This window comes from Centruroides sculpturatus, unplaced genomic scaffold (genome assembly GCF_000671375.1).
Source record: "Centruroides sculpturatus isolate CEXI.00-Female unplaced genomic scaffold, Cexi_2.0 scaffold670, whole genome shotgun sequence".
Taxonomy (NCBI): domain Eukaryota; kingdom Metazoa; phylum Arthropoda; class Arachnida; order Scorpiones; family Buthidae; genus Centruroides; species Centruroides sculpturatus.
This window is the reverse complement of record NW_019384923.1, coordinates 17,273-25,174: the sequence shown is the minus strand read 5'-3', so window position 1 is coordinate 25,174 and position 7,902 is coordinate 17,273. Positions and strand designations below refer to the sequence as shown.

The 7,902-nt window shown below is 36.1% G+C and overlaps 1 long non-coding RNA gene across 1 annotated transcript; it reads left to right on the top strand.

Moving 5' to 3' along the window:
* Positions 1–6,836: 6,836 nt before the first annotated feature.
* Positions 6,837–7,214, top strand: LOC111631878. Its single transcript, XR_002757771.1, has 3 exons — positions 6,837–6,912; positions 6,994–7,052; positions 7,126–7,214. It is a non-coding gene; the product is annotated as an uncharacterized LOC111631878 (long non-coding RNA).
* The last annotated feature ends 688 nt before the right edge of the window (positions 7,215–7,902 follow it).

The following is a 7,902-nucleotide window of genomic DNA, read 5'->3' as shown; positions in this document are numbered from 1 at the left end:
TTCACAAATTGCTCCGGACGAATGTCTGCTTGCAAAGAGAAAGTTCGGAGGAGTTGAGTTTTATATTACTGTAAAAGCACCAATGGGGTCCGTAATTCACGCATCACCATCTTGAATTAAGTTATGTCTGTCGAGATCAATATTTAAAAAACGTGAACATCACACAGATTAATATGTATCCCTAAGTCTCTGGAACGGAATACATGCACTAGTGAACCTACATCTACACGATTTATATATTTAAAATAATTCAATTTACTTAGCATTCAAAACTTACGAATTTTGAAAAAACAAATTTGCTGATTAAATACGGACAACCGTTTAGCTGAAGTAAAACGGGTTTTCCCCTTGCTATGGATGTCTGCCTAGTGCAGTTCAGACACAATCCGCTACAGTTCGCATTTATTTATTTATTTTTTTTTTTTATTGGATGGTCATCATTTCCCTATACAGGGATCAGAGTCACCCTTGTCCCGCAAATAGCACCACAAGGGGGAACGCTTTCTTTATTCATAAAACATAAGTTACATTAAGTCAATTTAAACAATAAAAAGAAATAGGTAAAGCATGTATAATCGCAATGCAGCTTGCCATTACAATTATTGCGGCCACTTGCCGCTTGATAGAGTGGGAGCAACTCGCTCCTCAACTCTTTGACAGAGTTCGCATTTATTATGAGTTCGAAATGAAGTGGTTCCATAATACCCGCAGTGTTCCATAATACCACCTTTTCCTCTATTAATGCCCCTTTATACGCAAGCCACAGTGCCACATTTCATTTCTTAAACTTTACTCATTCTGGAATATTGTTTAATATCTCAGAACAGAAAATAAAGAAATTAAACAAATTAGACGTTAACACACACGCTCGTGCGAATTTTTCCCACTTTATTGACTTTTTTGTGGAGTTCGGGAGATCTCCAAACGTGCAGATTTGCAAAAAAATAAAAACCTGGAGGGTCAAATTTGACACGATTCCAATACTTTTCCGTTTTATATACATAACAAGTTGGTAAGTAAAAAGAAGTCGGAGTCGGCGGATTTTTTGACGACTCTGACTCCAACACCGACTCCACAGCCCTGGTTCTTTAATAAAAATAGTAATTATGTACTTTAATTTATGGTACATCTCAAGAGAGCCAAACCTGAAATTTGGCTGAAATGCATGTTGTAAAGAAAAGTATGTTATAGAATGAAAATCTTTCTAAAGCAATAATTGCCCACTATGGTCTCGATTGTAAGTTGTTAATGCACAATTTGAGATTATACCGTAATCGCAACCACGCTATTTTAGTGTTTATTAATAATTACAAAAAACCACTATTCGTTGTTTCACAATAACAATTGTTATTGGTCACTTAACCTAAATTTGGTTAAATACAAGCCGTTGAAAGTTTAATTAACGACATTTTACATAGTTACTGCCGGAATTTGTTGCGTTTGTATTATGGAAAACGTCAATTTATTAGCGATCCATGAGATGACAGCATAAAAGCGTGGATTGGATTGATTGTATTAGGCAACGCAAAATATGAGCTATCTGTAAAAAAAAAGTGCTTCGTAAGAACTTTCTATAGAAAGCTGTTCTGTATAGGTGTTATACACTTGTTGTAACAATGGAATTCTCCTCATGGCTAGCCCACAGTTAAGGCACGAATTGACAAACAACCATCAATGCTCAGTGGTTTTATTCACTCCGCCATTGTTGAACTGCAGAGTGAAAAATTCTGTCTCAATAGTATTTCTCAATGTAAATGAACTGAAATGAATGTGACAAAATTATTATGCTTATAGTTTGAAACCTCTTTGTAAAGATGAAGAGTTTATATAAAGTAATTACAATTAAAGTAAAAAGTGTTTGTTCTTGATTCAGTGAAAATTTACAAATATCGCAATATCTGAAATATTGGGTAAAAATAAGAAAAAATCGATTAAAAATAACAAAGAATGATTAAAGAGATTACGAGATGAGGTGAAAAGTTTTATTACAGGCAAATGCCATATAATCAACTGTGATGTAGACTTATATATGAAAGGAATAGGCATTGAAAAATGTCACACATTCAACCAGAATCAGAGTTTCGTTTAAGACATTTTGTCAATTACACAAGTCTAACATTGCATTCTAGTAAACGATAAGTGCCTGTCTCTGGTTTTCAAGGTTTAATCCATGTGAAAATTTCAAGTAGACAATATATACCATATTTTGACTTTTAGTTAAGTTGATTTAATTATTTTCGATCTTGTCCTTAAAAATTATTTGTATTTTGGGCGATAATAATGGCAACATTTCAGTTTTAGTGATTCCGTTTTAGATTCTATTTAATATTATATTTTTAATCCGGCCACACTGATTTGTAAAGTGATAACTTCGCGTATTTCAGGGGCTAGCTCCTGATTATTTAGAAGTTTCGTTACTACAGATGGCATTCGGCACATAAGAAATCGTTATGTATCTACTTCTGTTAGGGTAAGTTGCAATGAATGAGTTTGCTGAACGCGACCCAACCAACGAAACGTTCCATATCTCTTGCTGTGCATTATTCCTTAGTGCAATTAATTAGGTCGATCTAGATCCTAATCCGTTGGTTGTGTTGAGAAATAATGTACGTATACTTACGTAACATAAATCTTTAAAAGTTGGATATTAGTTACATACATTTGGAAGTTTGAACGGTTTGGAACGGTTGAATAGAACGTTTAACATAAACGGTCAAAATTTTTCGTTTCACTAATAACTGTTTGAGCCCAGATACAAAAGGCAGAGGTCGAATTAGAAACCCATCCCTGTAAAAATTATGAGTACTACGAAAAAAGCAAACGTAAGCAGAAATTTTGATGGAATGAGCGGAACTTCGGCTTCAAATAATATGACAGTGTTGGAGAAAACCTGCAACATACAATGGTGTCTGATGTTAAAAATGATCTTTTCCGTATGAAATATTACGAAAATTGGAACGTGGAATATTCGTACTCTATATCAGAATGAAAGACTCGCTGAGCTGTTATGGACATTTGATGAAAACCTGTTGGACATCATTGGCGTCAGTGAGGTCATATGGACGACAAACTGCCGAATCAGTAGTAATGGCAACACTATTCTGTACGAGGGCCTTGATGAGCAGGATGAAGGTGGAATAGGTCTTATTCTAAGTAAACGTGCACTACTTGGATGGACGCCCTTCACTAATTGGATTAGTACAGCTCGTTTTACCCATTGACATGCTAATGCGACTGTGGTATAGGTTTATTCGCCAACCATCGATGAGGAGGACACAATACAAGATGAATTTTATGAGCAGCTCCAAAACGTCATTGATGGTATCCGGAATCATGAGCTGAGGGGTCCTGATCGGGGACTTCAATGCCGAATTTGGCCGTGATCGTCGAGGACTCGCAGCTTGGTACTCATGCATCCTCTGCTTATATGAGTGACAGTGGAGAAAGGCTAACGTCGTTATGTGAACACAACGGTTGTGTTGGGAACACCTTCTTCAAACATTGGCTTAAGTATCCATAAGAAGACCTTGCGGTTACACCAGACAGGCACAATAGAGATGAGATAGACTTTATTTGCATTTGTAAAAAGTAGAGGTCATCATTGCACAATGTGGGGGTTTACAGAAGTGTCTATATTGGATCTCACCATTACCAAGTTAGGGCGGATAATCATCGTAATCAGAGGAAGTTTATGTTAAAAAAAACTGTTCGTGTAAGAAAAATTAAATAATCCAACCATTGCCGAAGCATTTACTTTGGAGTTGCACAATCGCTTCGCCTTTCTTGGAGAGATGATAGATATAAAAGATCTCTGAAAGAACCTCAGAGACATTAACATAGAGTTCACTCAAAACATCATTGGAAGACGTCGAGAAAAACGAAAGGATCAGTGAATCCAAGATCGCTTGTGAAAGTTGATTGATAAGAGAAAAGCCGCAAAACTTAAAAAGGACCAGGCTAAAACAATGGCTGAGAAAGAGGAAGAAAACCAAAGATATAACGAGTTAGATAGACGTGTAAAGAAAAGCTGTCGGAAAGACAAGAAGAAATGGTTACTCCAAAAGTGCGCTGAAGTGCAGGAGGCTTATGATCGAAATGACTCCAAGACCCTGTACCGGATAGTCAATGAACTGGCTGAAATGATAAGTAACTCCAGCGTTTCAATACAAGACAAAAACGAGAAGCTTCTGATCGCTGAAGATGAACAGAACAGAGGTGGATGGAACATTTTCGAGAAACATTTAATCAAGCATAACCGATCATCATATACGATTTTGATATTGAGGATACATAGTATGAGATTCAGGTAGACACTGGTGATGCTGGCATGCGATTAAGAGTCTAGTGAATAGTAGGGCAGACGGTTGGACGAAATTACGTCTGAGATTTTGAAGCATGGAGGGCAGCACATGTTGGAAAAGTAACGTTATTGTTTAACTGGAGTTGCTAATTTAGGGAAATCCCAGAGGATTGGAGAAGGGGATATATAGTGAGAATTCTTAGGAGAGGGGGGATATCACCGAGCGTACTAACTGGCAAGGTATCACCTTCTTTTCTGTGCCTGGAAAGGCATTTGTGTGGTCCTCCTTCGACGCATGCGGATTGCCCTCAATCAACGCTTGCGGGAGGTGCAAGCTGGGTTTCGCTGTGGAAAATCGTTCAGCGAGCAGATCTTATCCCTTCGATATATCATCGAACAATGCGTTAAGTATCGACATACATCGGACATCAATTTCATTGATTTCAAGAAGGCTTTAACAGTGTTCACCGCGAGTCTATTCTGTGATTATATGGTGTACTGACAAACTTTGTCACCATTTACCAGGAGTTATATCTGCATTCAAGTTGTTGTGTCCTACTGACTTTCTTAAATTACGACAGGAGTCAGGCAGGGTTGTGTCCCTTTCCTCTTTCTCATCGCCCTTTATTATATCATATGATGGGCAGAAGAGTCCGGTGCGCGCTGGTCATCTACTAATCTGACCAGGACGGTTTTCGAGATTTGATTTTTGCTCACAATATTGCCTTATTAGATGAAAGGTAGACAATGCTATAGCACGCCACACGCTGCAATGGATTGGGAGACGCATAAAATTGGCCTCAGGATAAACGCTGTGAAGTCGAAATTTAAGCATGTATGTAACACTGCCCAAACGTGGGGAGTAATTGTCGGAGCACACTATTGAAGGAGGTGTGTAAATTTACATAATTGGGTAGTGTTATTTGCCTAAAAATGGCGACGAAGAAGTGGATGTGAGGTGTCACATTGGAAAAGCGGCGATTGACTTCTGGCTTATGTACAAGATCTGGTCTATTCCCCTTTGGAATTCGACAAAATCAAAGAATTAACTTATAAACAATAATTCTTATAAATTAAAGATCCTAATCGTCACCTCAATATACTAGGAACCTATTTCCTCAAACTCTCAAGACTTTCTATAATCGTCGATCCACAAATCGAATAAATTCAAAATCGCCTNTAAACAATAATTCTTATAAATTAAAGATCCTAATCGTCACCTCAATATACTAGGAACCTATTTCCTCAAACTCTCAAGACTTTCTATAATCGTCGATCCACAAATCGAATAAATTCAAAATCGCCTTGGAACTATTTGATCCTATCGGACACCTCTCTCGTTCACTGCTACGAAGCTCACCAAAGCTCGTTGCTATCAGGAATTCACCTCCACACGGAATCATTTATTAAAGTAAATCATCCATCTCACTGAGAACCAAATTTTGCGTGTTCACCTCCATCGTGATTCTGATAGCCGTTTAAGTTAGTGAGTCCTGGAATATATCGGAAAACAATTACAGAAGGTTCGATGTCTTCCAACAGAAATGCCTACGATGAATCCCAAAGATCTGATATTCAGATCTAACCACCAATGAAGGGGTTCTCTGAAGGAAAGAAGTTGGATGTGCAAACTTCATAACATTGTAGCCCGTAGAAAAATCCGACTAGCCGGGCACATTTTCGTATGGAGGACAATAGGATCCCTAAGACAACAATGAAATGTTCCCCCTGGTGCCAAACGACCAGAGGACGCCCCAGCAAAACCTGGCATAAAAGTTTTCTTCAAGATTTAAAGATACTCAAAATGACGCAGGAGGAAAGTGAAGCCTTCGCCTATGATTGAAATCGCTGGAAGATTATTGCTGCCCAGTATTCTACTCAGCATTGGAGAGACTATTACTACTACTTCAACACTTTTGGAGATGGGTATGCACGATGCCTTACAAAAAGTTACAAATCTGCATAATGCTCACATACCTAATCCCTAAAGTGTGAAATAGTAGATGAAGAGTACAAAATTACATAATTTATAAAAAACTTTATACACTGGATTTTAGAGATTTTCATAATTATTTAGCAGTAATGAAAATAGATACAATCTACATTTAATCATGAAAGAAATTTAATAGAAATTACAGTAGAGCGTCGTTTATCCGAAAGTCGGTTATTCGAAAGAATTCCAGTCGGCAAATTTAAATTTTCGCTAATGCAGTGGCGCTGCAATCTTTGGCTATATCTTGGGATATTGCAATATTTTTTTGTGGTGTGTATGTTTTAGCTGGCAGCACTGGCATTTTTGTGTAGCGTTTATTTCAGGAATGTGTGAATCGAACGTTTTTAATACTAGATCAACTTCTAAAGTATATATTTTTTGGTTTTTATATTTTTCATTATAGGAATGTGTGAATCGAACGTTTTTGATACTAGATCAACTTCTAAAGTATATTTTTTTTNTAGACATGTTGAAAATACTGTAATAATATAAACTTTTTCGTTGAGTTTAAACTATATTTTTATTTAAGTGTTTACAAATTATAGCTTTGGACTATTACTTTTCTTCCTAAGTGCTAAATATTTCCTGTGTTTATGTGAGAAAAATGAAAGCAAGTCGGGTAAGAGCAACAGTGTTAATTAACACATAACTATGTGAAAATTATCGTGATTGGTTGAGAAATAATTTTGAATATTTTCAGGAATTGTGCGTAGGATGGTTGGCGGTTCGCTTGCAGAAAAAGGCCAATTACTATTCTTAGTGAGTTTTTTTTAATCGCTTCTTCAAGATTTATACAAATAATTTTTTATCTATAAATAAATTTATAATTTAGGTATCCATATTCGAAAAAAATAAATTTCGTGGTGGGTTTTCGTTAATAACACCGAAAACATTAGTTGGAGCAGCGCATATTATAGATAGGTACTTAATGATTATTTTAATATTAATGAATAAAAATCTAATTGGACGTTAAATATTTTGATACTTTTTTTCGTTAGTGTTAGATATGAATTCAATTTTATTTAAAATTTTTAAGAATATTTTTAAGAAATACAATTAAAATAGGTAAATTAGTATAACATAAGTATAATCAGGGCCGGATTAACCCACTTTGGGGCCCTAGACATTTTCTTCTTCCGGGTCCCCTCCCGGCTCTTTCAATTAATAAATCTTGTTACTATTATTTCTATTAAATTTCATACGGACACTGCAGCTGCTTTATAGAAAATAAAAGCAAATTATTTAACAATATTTCACAGTATTTAATAATACATATAGTTAATATTGTTCTTATCGCTATAAAGAATATTCTAAAGTATTGGGAGTTTTACTTTCAATAAGAAGAAACATAAGAATACGAGGGTTGTTCAAAAAGTTCCCGAACTTAATTTATTACAAAAAAAAATACTTCACATACAATTTATTTGTCAGGGTCCCCTTCAAAGTAGTCTCCTCCGCAACATATACACTTATTTCAACGGTGTTTCCACTTTTTAAAACATCTTGGAACGCTTTTTCCGAAATGCTCATAAGCTCTTCCGTCGGTTTTCCCCCTATATCTAGAATGGTGGCAATTTTTTTTTATTTGAGCGCGTTTTTTAGTTTGTTG